Source organism: Schistocerca nitens, chromosome 3 (assembly GCF_023898315.1).
Source record: "Schistocerca nitens isolate TAMUIC-IGC-003100 chromosome 3, iqSchNite1.1, whole genome shotgun sequence".
NCBI lineage: Eukaryota > Metazoa > Arthropoda > Insecta > Orthoptera > Acrididae > Schistocerca > Schistocerca nitens.
In genome coordinates this window covers 133789886-133804973 of record NC_064616.1, presented here as the reverse complement: position 1 = coordinate 133804973, position 15088 = coordinate 133789886, and positions in this window count along the sequence as shown.

The following is a 15088-nucleotide window of genomic DNA, read 5'->3' as shown; positions in this document are numbered from 1 at the left end:
GCAAGCAGCTTCCCAGTGCTGATGAAAAGTACATGAAGTAACATACCTGTAGTGTTGGCAGAAGAGCCAACACCGTGTTGCTAGAGGAGGCCGAAATGCACGCGTTTAATTGCACGCTGACTGGCGTGAGGTCTGGAACAGGACAATGTCTTGAGAATTGCAAATAAAGTACGTAGATGATGTAATACTTAACTTTAATCCATAATTGGTGTACATCTCTCTTGACTGTACGTGCTTCAAGATAAATATCAATTGAATACGGCGCCTTGCTACGTCGTAGCAAATGACGTAGCTGACGGTTATGCTAACTATCGTCTCGGCAAATGAGAGCGTAATTTGTCAGTGAACCATTCCTATGAACGTCGGCTGTACAACTGGGGCGAGTGCTAGTAAGTCTCTCTAGACCTGCCGTGTGGCGGCGCTCGGTCTGCGATCACTGACAGTGGCGACACGCGGGTCCAACGTATACTAATGGACCGCGGCCGATTTAAAGGCAACCACCTAGCAAGTGTGGTGTCTGGCGGTGACACCACAATACCCATCATTACTGTCTGATCAAGTCATGCTGACGAGCTTTTAGGACATCGGTTGAAAGGATCACTTTCTATGAAGGGCACTTCGTGTAACACCCCTTTCAAATTATGTGACTAAATATGCCCTGTGTGCACGAAGAGGAATTCAGGATATTGACAAGCTCCATTTTTGCTTTCCAAATGTTTTTTTCTTGATCACCGTTGTGCTAAGAGACTTGCCGAATCTGCATTGTCTATTGTGAGCCTCAATACAAACATTGTTATCATAACTGAACTGCAGTGTTATTCTTGAGCTATATTTGTTTGCGGTACAAGCAGATTTGTGCCTGTAAAATTTACCAAAAATCCAAACAACTTTTAAGTAAGAAACTATATCCTTCAAGGGAGCTTAGATTCTACAGATAGATATTTCTGTGATTCGTTACTTGGAATATTCCTGCTTTAGTAGCTACGTTCATATTTTATTTAATATACCAAATGGTTAACGCAAACATACAATAATTCCTGTTTTGCGGTGTAGTTTAAATAACTGCTTTCGTATTATTAAGAATAAAGTTACTGAAAGTGAGTATTTGTGTCTGTAGTGATTCCCCGTATGTATTGCATACATTTATATGAATATCTACGTTTTTGTTTGTGGTGTATATATTCGTCCTTTTTTGCCTACTTTTGGGTCTGATTTTACACACAAGTTAGTTGATGCAAACAAAGCAGAATTACCGTATATTGAATTTTATTCAAAATATGTCCACTTGACAACACAGACATACCTTAAAGACCTACGTTATCTGTGTTGATACTTTTGTCCCACTATTACCCTCGTACTGGTATAAAATATTGTCTCGTGTCGTGTGGTTCCCGTCGTGATATATCTGTCACAGTCAGTAGCTCGTGACGCGTGACTTTCTTGTTCAATTCCCAAGGTCTACAGTTATTTAACTGTACAGGAGCCGTGGGGACTTGGTCAGACTGGCGAGGATGTGAGCATTTTAACGGACGTACTTCCAACGGTGAAGTCCTGTAAACGTATACGGGGTACAAACAAGCGCACCCAGTTCGCTCTGCTGTGAACTCATTAGTGAGTCATGGCGGTCATAAGATGAAGTTAAGTTCGATGAATGATCAAAGTCCGAGGTAAGATGGAGGAGAGGACTCATGCCATTACCAGCTAGAAGTCGCCCCAGGTGGCGCTATGCAACATGGAGGGGATGGGAGTTACCAGTTGAAGAGCTTATAAATGTAGGTAACAAAGTCCTAATCGGCCAAGTTCATCAAATGGGCTTACAAAAATTGTTACAATTTCACATGTTACTGGGACAACATTGGCCGGATGGTGCTGTCGTTGAGTGTGAAAGCGAGCTGTTGAGTAACACGAATAACAAGTACAGCAGATTACCTGCAACACTTCAAATGACGGTTCTGACACCGATACCACGGAAACACCAATAAAAAAATTTTATGCAATTTTATTAATTTAACAAGTCATTTATAAAAAAGACCATATTCGAAATCGGTAAAATCCTACAATCAAAGATTTCAACACGCATTAAATCAAAACTATATATACAGTTAACGAAAGTCATCAACTGCTAAAATCTGAACTGCTAAGTCTCCTAAGCGTATGATGTGATCTATTTAATAAGAACATTCGGTAAGTGTAATTGATCAGAATGTTAAAAACCCATCCATTACTAAGAACTGTAACACAGTAGGGCCTGAGGTCTCTTACGAACAAACAGTTAGGTATCCATTAATCACATGTAATAAGACTGAATGAACAAAAAATTTAAAAACAAGATGGGAAAGCTATTGCTGAAGTCATAGCCATAACCCTTGGCTAGATAGTGATAATCATGGATGTTATGATTTGCCTGGCCGCAAGCCATTATTATACGAAAAAATTAACCTTGTCATGAAGCTACACTAAAGTACACTGAACACGAAATAAAAAATATGCAGTGCTTTATGTAGCAGGGATTGTTTATCGCTTAAGAGAAAGTTTGAAAATTACATGCAAACTTATGTCTTGTGACTCACCCTGAGGAATGTCATTATTGGATGTTGACAACTGAACAATGTCTTACTTGAGGCTAAACTAAGCTGAATCAATGAAGGTTAAATAAAATTCAAAATATACATAACACATACCATATACCATTAATCATTGGTTTTCTAAGTATGTATGAAAACTTTCTTCGTGCTTACTTATATTTCTTTTGTTTTTCTTTAATCGAATTTATGTGTTGTTCACCTCCACATCTCATGCGTAAATCTACGAACAATAAAATAGTTAGTGACCCTCTACATAGGTGCCAAGCTTTGCATAATTAAAATGTTCCGGCGGGTTTACGTTAATTTCGTATAAATAGACAAATCGGGTAAGTGGTTCTTTAGTTGTTGGCCCCGATTTTAGATCCGATAGTAAATTCCCTCACCTCGAACGGACATTACTATAAACAGAATCGCATTTAAAGGTGGTGTCTATTTTATCACCAGTAATGATTAGTTTGAGTACTAATTACAACAAAAATTAATTTTTTAAACGTGCATTGAGCCTACTGAAAAATTTATCTATTAAAGATCTGTTTCTTTTTCTATGCAATTCTGATAATGCTGATTTGTCTTGTGGGCTGTTAAATAGCTTTGTAGATTTATTTCACAAACTGCGACCCCCTTCTAAATTTTCCCGCTAATTAAAGTCATAGCATTTTTTCAGAATATACTTCGGACCAAATAGCGATTCTGCATTCATAATGAAATAGTTTCGTAAAACTTCTCAGCCCATATTTCGCCCCCTTAGTGGTTGAATTTTAAAACGCAGTGAAACAGATTTTTTAAATATTTTCCAACTGAAAAGTTGAATACCAGTTGTCCTAGATGTAGCATTTCTAATGCTTCAGTAGTTCTTTATTAACGAGTGATTTTCAAAAAATTCCACCCACTATTTCACCCAATTAGGGACGGTAAGACTTCTGTTAAGACATCACGGAATAATTTCCACGGTACTAGAGGGAGCTGTAGAAGGTGAAAATGGTAGTGAAAGACAGAATGGAATACATCCAGCATAAAACTGAGGAGATAGGTTGCAAGTCTACTCTTGGATGAAGAGGTTAGCACTGGAGAGGAATTCGTGGAGGCCCGCATCAGAATCCGTTCTTCAAGATCAGATCTTCGGTATAAGATGAGTACTTGTTACCGGTTTGGGCTGGGCGATGATGAGTCAGTGAATCAGTGAGGACATTTCCTTTTATATATCGAAATTACATATAGTATCAGGATGGCTACTATGTACCCTCAATAAGTAGTACCCTTAATAAGTAGTGACAGTCATATGGCTGCCAGGTAGGCAGAACAGGCAGTAAGGTTTTGTAATTGATATTTGTAATCATAACTGGTTTGCTTCCGGCATTATTGAAAACTTATTCAGAAGAGGCTTCACAAATAAATTCCTGCTATCATACTACTGAAATAATGATAAGCTATAGAAAGGAATAATTCCCACGCTTATCACAGGAAGAAAAATATTAAGTCGAAAATGCAAAAGTCTGGATAAAATGTAAAATGGAACAGGTGCCACAATCGCCTGAAGTTGCCCTACATGCTAAGGAAAATTTGGAAACTTGTGGTAAGTTATTATGGGACCAAACTGCTGAGGTTATTGGTCCCTAAGCTTAAGCACTACTGAATCTAACTTACACTAACTTACGGTAAGGACACACCCATTCCCGAGGGAGGTCTCGAACCTCCGACGGGGGCAGCCGCGCGGGCCGTGACAAGGCGCCTGGGACAACGCGGCTACCCCGCGCTGCGTATGCTAAGGAAAAAGGCCCACATGAGACGGAAGAACACGTTAAGCATTGCAGCAAACTTTATTGAGTATGAAGACCAGGAGGATCTGAGATCCTCCATAAGAGTACTGAAAGAAATCCGACAAATTTCGCTGATACGATAAAGCACAGAAATTTATAGGCTGTCGATTCAAGTGAATGCTTACGGCTTAATGAAAAACTCAAATCGGAACCATTACATCGAAAATGTAGTTGGGAAGGTGAACCAAGGACTACTTTTGTTGGTAAAACACTAAAAAGATTGAACAAATTTACTAAAGAGGCCGGCCTGGTTGCCTGTCCTCTTCTGGGTTACTGCTGCGTGGTATGGGATCCTAGCATTCACGGAGGTCATCGGAAAAGTTCAAAGAAAGCAACTCGTTTTGTACTATCGCAAAACAGAGGCGAGAGCGTCACGGTTATGATTCCGAGTTGATCATTAAAACAAGGACTTTTTCGTTGCTGAAAGAACCGTGCAGGGAATATTAATTACAACCTCTCTCCTCTGGGTGTGAAAATTTGTTTTGTTGGTTCCCATCTACATAGGGAGAAATGACCATCGTAATAAAATAGGAGAAATCAGAGTTTGCACGGAAAGATTAAGGTTTCCGTGTTTCCCACGTGGTATCGTAAAATGGAACAGTATATGAATACTATGAATCTGGTTCGGTGAACCCTCTGCTAAGAACTCAAGCGTGAATTACAGAGTAGTAATGTAGACGTAGATGAAGAATGAGGTTTGGGAGGACTCGCAGAGGATGAACGCCCCCGTAATTCCCGTAATTGTGGGAGGCTTTAGGACTCTCTAATTAAAAGGTCATTGCAATTTTTTAGAACGTTCTTTGTATGCATAAATACGAGCAGTTCAGCTCCGGGTTATACTTTCGTGTGTGCTCAGTAGAAATAGCTTTCATTGTGAAGTGTTAGGTTTTATCGGTTACCCTGCAATCTTAACTGGTACTTGATTCCCAATTCTCCATGATAATAGTCCGGAATATTTTATTTCGTACAATATCTCTAGCTACCAAATTTTAAGTTTTACAGTGAGGTATTGAATCAGATTTGTAGACGGCACTAACAAATCTTGCTGTTATTCAGAGTAGGAATAATGGATTAGGAACCCACCCAGTCTCTCAGGTGACGACAAAGTCAAGAGAACGTGAGAACACTCATAGTGTTACATTCATTCAACCGCAGTGAGGGAGGCATTTGGCACACTGTTCGCTAACACAATGGCGGCAGGAAGTGCCTGGATGTTTAATAGACGTCCTGTTTAATAATGCAGACAGAAGGGAGACGTGAAAGAGGGACGACTGCCCACGTCCCGTCTAACTGCTCTCCTTCATTCACTGTCTCCATGCCGCTAACAGACAAGGACCTCCACCCTTTCGCGGTGCGGCGTGCCAGCAGAGGACATGTGGAGGGAAATTATTTAGCCGCTTCCGGAAATAGACTGGTGGAGCGCGTATCTCTGTCTCTACGTGTCTGTGGCTGCATTGTCGCCAAATCTCCCCCTCGGTCCCCGACCCCCACCGCCACCAGGCGTACCCTCTCACGCGAACACCACAACGGTCAATCACGACGCAACTTGGACACGGCGAGGTGCAGAAGAGCTAGAACACTGAACTCGCATTAGCGTGGGCGACGCTTAAAATCCCTGTCCGGTATCCAGATTCCAGTTTTCATTGACTTTTTCAAGACGTCCATGCCTCATCTTAAGATGTGAATTATGTCTGTAAGTTCTAGCTCATAAAGAACTTTCTGGAAATATCAGCTGGTATCACTAACGTGCTCGGGTAACAGCGCGTGAACACATGCCACCTCTAGGCTTCAGTGTGACAAGTTTTATCCCAGATCGAACCTGCCTCCAACGAACGACGAAGGCTGGTGAGTCGGTCAGTCTGTATGTGGTTTTTAGGCGGTTTCCCCACATCCAGATAGTTGAATTCAGGGCTGGTAACCACGTGCCACTTCTGGTACAGTTATGTAAATATTCAGAACACATTATCACCTTAGGCGAAAGATTTACTATACAATCAGAAAGGTGGTGTACACAAATTAAGTCTTACGGGAAGTGGTGCCATCAAGAAGGGCATACAGCCGCCAACTGTCAGTAACATGGTCAAAACCTGTATAAGAAATGCAAATTCCGTAGAGTATCGAAAAATGGCCAGGAATCAGTTAGTAGTAGGGTAATACGTGCACGAGGAAAAATTTGATATCAAACTGATATGCAAATTAGTTAAACTGGTCAATTATTATCCCTCCACCCACCTCCACCAACAACCCCACACCCAGATGATGTCGTGTGTTTTTCTCAGCTTGCATGTGGGCGCCTACCCCCTCCTGCCTCTCCATACCCCATCTACTCTAGTAGCAGGAATTTCGAATTTTGGCAGTAATTTCAAATTTTGGCTGGGAAAATCGAATTTCAGTGTGAACTTCTTTGTCTCAAGGCTGTGCTGACGATCCACCCCCACACCCCCCTCCCCCAACTGGGAAATTTAAAAAATGGTGTTATCCTTCCTGGGACTCAAGCCCTGGTCGTTCTGGACAGAAAGCCCAAGTGCACCCTGCAAGACATGGAAACTGCCCATTTGCAGGAAAGGAAAGTTAAGTTGGTTATTTTGGTTGGGAAGATGAAGTAAAGATCGGTCCCAATTACGTAATTAATCATAAAGATCGGTTCTAATTGCACAACTATAAGCACAGTGATATACAAGGAGTGCCTAAAATAGCAATACAGCTCAATAATTGATGATGCCATACAAATGGTGTCATCCTGCTGGGAAAAAAATTCACAATACCACTTGAAACTAGTGACACACGTACGCAAACTCTATCCTTCGCCTACAATCTGGTGGGAAAAGGCTGGAGTGAGGGTACTGTATTTTATTTTTTTGTGGGAAATATATTCAATTGACGAGATGCAGGTGTTGACAGAGAGGAGTTTAATAAGTGATTACCTGTAAGCATATAGCAGAGGACTGTGTCCATCAATGTTTGACGTCAGAGTTCACTACAGATGCCTGCTTGACAGTGAACCTGCAGCCCAGGTAATCGAAGCTGATACACACTACTACAACTGATGGAAGAAGCTTCACTCTTTTAATTACACATCGTAATTGTTTATGAAAAAAGAACACACGTAATCAACGGCTTATAATGCATAATGCAACATATATACTGGGGAAACTCATCGTCCAAAAAAATGGAAGAGGTGGTGGCTGTTCAATGTGCATTCTGCTTGATGTGCAGTCGAGAACTAGCGAAATTATAAGCACTCCTATCTCCCCTCATCCCGTCCCCCCCCCTCCCTCCACCTACGGTGGGGATATGTATTTTTCAGTCATCTGCTACCGCGCGCCACGCAGCTTTTCTGCGACCTACCACCCTTTCACCGACAGACGAGCAGCACCCCGTCATCCTTCAGGCGATGGTCCAAGCATTGGTGCTTCACCAATACAAAAGGATGTAAAGTCAACTGAACAATACGAGATACATGAGGGCCACCAGAAGTGCACCTTGTTTGTTCTTCTAAAATTTAGTGGCTCCGCTCCGCCCTATGCACCTCCCACCAATCAGGACGAAGCTGCCAGGGCATCACACACGCACACACACACACACACACACACACACACACACACACACAAACACACTGGCCCGTCTCCCACAAAGCCCCCACAAGCACCCACCCTTCTGAATGTGAAAACATTGCACTGTAACAATTGTATTTAAAGTCAACACACCTCCTATAAGCAATGATCTATTAAAAAGGAAAACACAATTGCGACGACTGTAAGCGACAGTTAACAGATGACCAAAATTCAGAGGTCAGGCAATATACCCGCTATACATGTCTACCGTGCTAAAATCGGGAAAAATACTTTCATTATTTTGCTGCAACAACTACTGATCACCATAGAATGTCCTCGTTATTTCAAAACCATCATCAAATCAAAGAAAATTCGAGAATTTAAACTCTGAAGAAAAAACATCTTTGTTAAGGAATTTCTTTCAGCTTGATGGACAAATTACAAGACCTGAAAGCATCTCTCTCATTTTGATCAGTGTTTGTATATAAACTGTTATTCATGTGTGTATTAAAAACATTTCAGATACGGGAAATAACATTGGACAATGCAATCTTACATGCCATTTACTGACATATTGGAAACAACACAATCATTTCAAATTCGACAACAAGAAGCTACAGTTAAATGGGATGTTACTGTTTTGTTCACTGTGGCAAGTCCCGTTTTACCAATGTGAAGCTAAATCACACTGGCGCTTACGAAACAAATCGTGAGCGCCTGTCTTATAGTAGAACCTCCTAGAAGATGTTACCGTGTCTCTCTCTCTCTCTTCCATTACATCGTCCTAACACCACATCTCTTGAGTACGCCCCCTGTCACACTATTAAAGGTGGTATACGGGGCATCAGTCCATTTTCCTGCAAAACACTCTAGGGACTGGCTTAAGTCCGACAAACGAATTTATTCTCCTCTTTAATACTTAAGGAATAACATTGTTTGTGAGAACCAACCATAATTCGGTAATAGCTATATTCGACTGCTTGTGTGAGAACACAGTTATGGACTGGGATACATATCTTTCGCCTGCTTTACTACAGCGCCTCTGTGTAATACATATGTCGTCTCTGTTGATGTATGTGTTATGAAAACCCACATAGCTAACAGGAGGAGGGCGAGGATGAAAACAGGATGCTGCCAGTGCATAATTTTTAAACTTTCCTCTGACTTGAGTGTCCGGGTACACACAACCCACACAATTCCCCGCATTTCATGGTACTTTTTCAGTAATTTTATATATTCTTAGTCTATTTATATAATTTGGAAGTTTTCCGCTATTTTACATATTTCGTCGTATTTCCATCAATTTTACGAATTTCCCATCAATTTGTCGTAATTATACCAGGTTATCCTCGATTTTTACCGATTTTATGTAGTTCTTTCATATTTTTTGATATTTTTCTGTATGTATATGGTCACATTGCTGGAATACCCATGATCTGATTGATTTAATTAGAAGATAATTGCGTGTTACCGTATTGTGCAGATTCCACAATAATTACAACAAACCAAGGCATTCTGCTGCGCCTAGCACACGTCTTTTTACACCCTTAAAATACACAATGACAGCACATTGGCATCCCAATTTCGCTAGTTATGTGCTAGATGTCCGTTGACTGGTTGTAGACAGTTTGTTTACAGACACTGATCTAAACCCAAGGGATGCTCTCAGGTCACGTAATTTGTCCATCAAGCCGAAAGAAATTGATTAACATAGATGTTTTATCTTCAAAGTTTGAATTCTTACTTTTTCTTTACTTCAGTGATGGTTCCGAAATAACGAGGATATTCTGTGGTGATCAGTAGTTTTCGTAGAAAAATAGTAGAACCTTTTTTTCCAATAATACAGAGTGTGGACATACGAGGGTTGTTCAGAAAGTAATGAACGATCGGTCGCGAAATGAAAATCACAGTGTAAATCAAAACTGTTTCCTCTACACATTTACCTAGATCTTCCAGGTACTTCTCTATGGCCGCTGTTGCCGAGTGGTTTTAGGCTCCTCAGTCCGGAACCGCGCTGCTGCTACGGTCGCAGGTTCGAATCCTGCCTCTGGCATGGATGTGTGCGGTGTCCTTAGGTTAATTAGGTTTAAGTAGTTCTAAGTCTAGGTGACTGATGACCTCAGATGTTAAGTCCCATAATGCTTAGACCCATTTGAACCATTTTACTTCTCTACATAGTCGCCGCCCCGACTTAAACATTTGTCGGAGCGTTATACCAAATTTCCAACACCATCGTCATAGAAGGCCTGTGCTTTCCGATAATTCTCTGCGCTGATCCATAGAGCGGAGCCTGCACCCAAGTGTTGTCTTCGTCTCCAGCATTTCATGTGAACAGAGATGATACTCAGAACGAGCCAATTGGGGCTGTATTGTGGGTGATCGAACACTTTCCATTGAAAAGGCTGCAGGAGCGTCTTCACTAGCCTTGCAGAGTGCGGCTGAGAATTTCCATGAAGAAGGAAGTGTATGGCAGTTGTGTTATGTGGGCTGCACTCATTAAGACGGAGCCTCTCTGCGGGCCCTCCTACTTAGAAAGAGACATTGTTATTCTAGGCACCTTTACTCGCTCACAGTGCGCTCACAACTGAAAAGAGCGTCTTTTTGCGATTGACAGGCGTACTAGAGACACTGCCCAAAACATCTGTGAAAAGCCTTCTCGGATTTTCACAGTGGTTTCCATTTCGCGACCGATCGTTCCTCACTTTCCGATTAGCCCTCGTATTATGGGGGTGTATAGTCCGACCTCTGAATTTTGGTCATCTGTAATCGCTGCCTGTGCGCTGCATTGGATGTTACAAAATAATGATATGCAAATTGTACTCTGCAGTCGAACATGAAATCTGTACCGAATTCCCGGCCGGTGTGGCCGTGCGGTTCTAGGCGCTTCAGTCTGGAACCGCGTGACCGCTACGGTTGCAGGTTCGAATCCTGCCTCGGGCATGGATGTGTGTGATGTCCTTAGGTTAGTTATGTTTAAGTAGTTCTAAGTTCTAGGGGACTGATGACCACAGATGTTTAGTCCCATAGTGCTCAGAGCCATTTTTTTTGTACCGAATTTGCTCCTAAAACCAAAAGAAAATGGACGGCGCCTATATTTGTGCAAAGAGGACATTTACAATCGTCACAATTATGTTTCCCTTTTTAATAGATGCTTGGTTATGGGAGGTGTATTGAAATTAAATGCAATTGTTACACTGCAGTGTTTCCACATTCAGAATCGTGGGCACTTGCAGGGGGTGGGTGGGGACAGACCAGATTGTGTGTGCATGTGTGTGTGTGTGTGTGTATGTGTTTGTATGTGTGTGTACGTGTGTGGTTGCTCAAGGCAGCAACACTGTGTGTGTGTGTGTGTGTGTGTGTGTGTGTGTATGTGTGTGTGAGTGAGAGGGTTTGTGTGTGTGTGTGTGTGTGTGTGTGTGTGTGTGTGTGTGTGTGTGTCGTCGCCCCAGGCGGCTTCTCACTGACTGGGGGTGTGTGTGTGAGGTGGGGCGGTGCTGCTAAATTTAAGATGAACCAACAAGGTGTAGTTGGGGCAGTCCTTGTTTATATCTTATCGTTTAGTTGGCTTTACATCCTTTTGTGTTAGTGAAGTTCCAATGCTTTGACCGTCATCTGAAAGTGGGCCAGGTGCTGCTCATCCACCAGTGGAAGAGCAATAGGTCACAGAAAAACCTCGTGGTATGCAGTAGCTGTTCACCATTTTTTAGAAATTCATGTACCCACTATAGGTGGAGGGGGAGGGAGGGATGAGGGGAGGTAGGAGTGACTATAATTTAGCTAGTTCTCGACCACTCATCGAGCGGAATACACATTCAACTGTCACCCCCTCAGCAATATTTTGGGACGACGACTTTCCCCAGTACATGTGTTGCAATATGCATTATGACCCATTGATGAGGAGTGCTTGTTTGTTTTTTACAATTTCAATGTGTGATTAGAACAGTGAAGCATTTTCCATGAGTTGTAGTAGTGTGTATTGGATTCAATTAGGTGGGATGCAGGGTGATTGACAAGCAGGCATCTGTAGCTAACTCTGACGTCAAACAGCGATAGACTTAGTCCTCAGCTGTATGTTTACAAGTAATACACTTATTGAACTCCTCTCTGTCTAACACCACCAGGTCGTCAGCTGAATATAACTCTCACAAAAAAAAAAAAAAAGAATGAGGATATTATCCCTCACTCCAGCCTTTTTACCGATGTATGTGATTAATTACGCAATTAGGACCGATCTTCACTTCATGTGAATATGAAGATAGTGCCTGTTCTTTCGGACATTGGTTAATACAAAAAAAGAACAGATACCACTGGGGATCTTGCAGCTCTCAAAGAATGAAAATACAATGCAAAGCAGACCTTTAGCTGCTGACAGGCGTTGATAAATACCAACGGGGACAGTTGAAAATGTGTGCCCAGACAGAGGTTCGAACCTGGGATCACCTGCTTACATGGCACACGCTCTATTCGTCTGGTTTTTTTTTTACATTTATTTAAGGAACAATGTTAGACATTGCTAATACATACTAACTACATGTACTGATCATGCACATATGAAATGATTTATACAAAAACAATTTGATCATTGCAATTATGCATATGCTAAAGAAATACAACAGAAGATTGTATTACTGACTAAATTACAAGAAATAATTAATTTGAACAACAAGAAAAGTTTTTTTAAAGACATTGAAACTTCTTCAAGCATGAATAAATTAAAAACTTCACTTTGAGTTACATGTTCTCCAATCTTTACAGAAGCATAAATAACAATTCATGAAGGATATCAGCAAGTTTTGGGGATGATTTTTAATATATTAATGTACTTAAGGAAATCGTCTCCGTGAGAAACAGGTTAAGGAAAGAAAATGATCTTTAACTTTCTCAGCTCAGTCAGACTAGCTATGAGCATTTCACACATTTGTATGGAAGTCACCAAAACTTATACAGAATATGGGAGATTTATGCCCATCATACATAAAAACAATTGAATAATCATATTAGAAAATCTCTAAAATATTTGAGAGTGGCGGAAAAAATATGTTATGAAGCTGACTAGCCTTCCACCTACACTTTCTGGACATTAATGATATGTTAATTATCTGAAGTGATCAGATCTATATAATAGATCTTTCAGTGGAAAACTGACTTTCACATCACAGTGCAAAAGTGAACAGGGCAATTTGGCAGCCATTGAATATTACATTATATCGGATCCAATCTTATGGTTTTAAAGCCGGCCTCGGTGGTCTAGCGGTTCCGGGCGCTCAGTCCGGAACCGCGCGACTGCTGCGGTTGCAGGTTCGAATCCTGCCTCGGGCATGGATGTGTGTGGTGTCCTTAGGTTAGTTAGGTTTAAGTAGTTCTAAGTTCTAGGGGACTGATGACCACGGATGTTAAGTCCCATAGTGCTCAGAGCCATTTGAACCATTTATGGTTTTAAACAATCGATAAATACATTTCCATAAAAACTGTTTAGACACACAAGCTGACTGTCGCATACGTTCTGTACATTAGCTTATAAAATTTCAAAAACTACTTTCTGAAGTAGAAAAAGCCCACACTGATGTGTGAAATACTGCATGTGTGGAACACTGGTCCGATGTAAGAGATCAGGTTAAATAAATAAATAAATAAATAAATAATAGTAAAAATTTAAATAATATCCTTAAGGTAACTACAATACATCACTGTCAACACAGTCTTCTTTTTTTATATTAACCAATGCCCATTCTTTCAAATATAATTTTTAATATATTACCAAACTTTTTCTTGTGATTCGAATACCTTCTAATATTGTGGTATTCACACAGCATGTGTACCTTGAACTCTATGGTGCTGTCGGATCCTAGTTTCTTAATGACGTAAATAACACAGTTTCCCAGCAACCAGTACACAGCGTTATTTTTTGCCTCTGGGAAATAGCGTGCTTTAGGCCTGTGTATGAATGACAACGATATACTCTCAGGGGATGTCCTTGTAATCAGAGCTATTTGCTCTCGGATCTACTTCCAACTATTCATGTGACCGCTGCAAGTGTATCTACCAATTATTGTGTCAACTAGATGGCATTGTTGACATAAAGTTGCTTGCCTACAGTCTTTCATTGGTACTTACTATGTTGTTAACTGTCTTGTACCATTTTTTTACATTAGACGTAAGCACATTAGAACTAATGTTTTTCCAAATCTCAGTCCAATCAATGTTTGGAAACTCTCATTCTATTTCCTTCCTTCCTTCGCTTTTCTTTCACTCCCGCATTATGTCTCTTGATGTTAAGTGTCGTGACTGTCTGATTTCGGCACTTACATAACTCAAATCCACATACAAACCCCTCACATGCTGTAAACGACTGTTGATATTCTGCACGTCAATCGGGGGAAGCAGGCTTCGGGGTTTAATGATCTCAAAAACTTGGCTGATTATACTTTCTCGCAAGTCTCTTATTAAATTAACTTGCATTTAATAAAAAGTTCAGAGGCTTTATCCTTTATATCAGTTAATCCTAGTCCACCATTTTTAGGATCTAAAGTTGTTATTTAAGCAGGTACTCTGAACACTTCATCTTTTCAAAAAAAGTTTGTGATTTTGGACATTATTCTCCTCGCTATCATTCTCAGTATTGGAAGCAGCTGGGCAGTATAATAAGCTTTAGCAAGGATGAATGAGTTCTTTGAACTTGGTTCATATATCGAGTTATATTCTCTATAAAGGCTCCTTGCACTTTATCCGTAACAACTCTCCAATTTAAAGCCGTCGTTTCCATGGGGCACACTGTCGGGTGATCACAAGTGTTTTATGTTGCTATTACCAAAACCTCTGAGATTTGACATCTTCCTTTTTTCGTTTGCATTGCCTCCAGATGCTCTACAGTACGTATCAGCCATTGTTGCTAGCGTGATTACCTCTTCATTATTCCTTATAATGACCCTTATATAGTCAGCATAGGCTCTTATAACTGTTTTATTTCCTGGTAATGTTAAGTCTTTTAATCTAGCATGGACATACCGGAGGAAAGGTTCCAATGAAATGGCGAAGACCGACATTGACAGAGGACTGGCCAGCCGGTGTGGCCGTGCGGTTCTAGGCGCTTCAGTCTGGAACCGCGTGACCGCTTCGGTCGCAGGTTCGAATC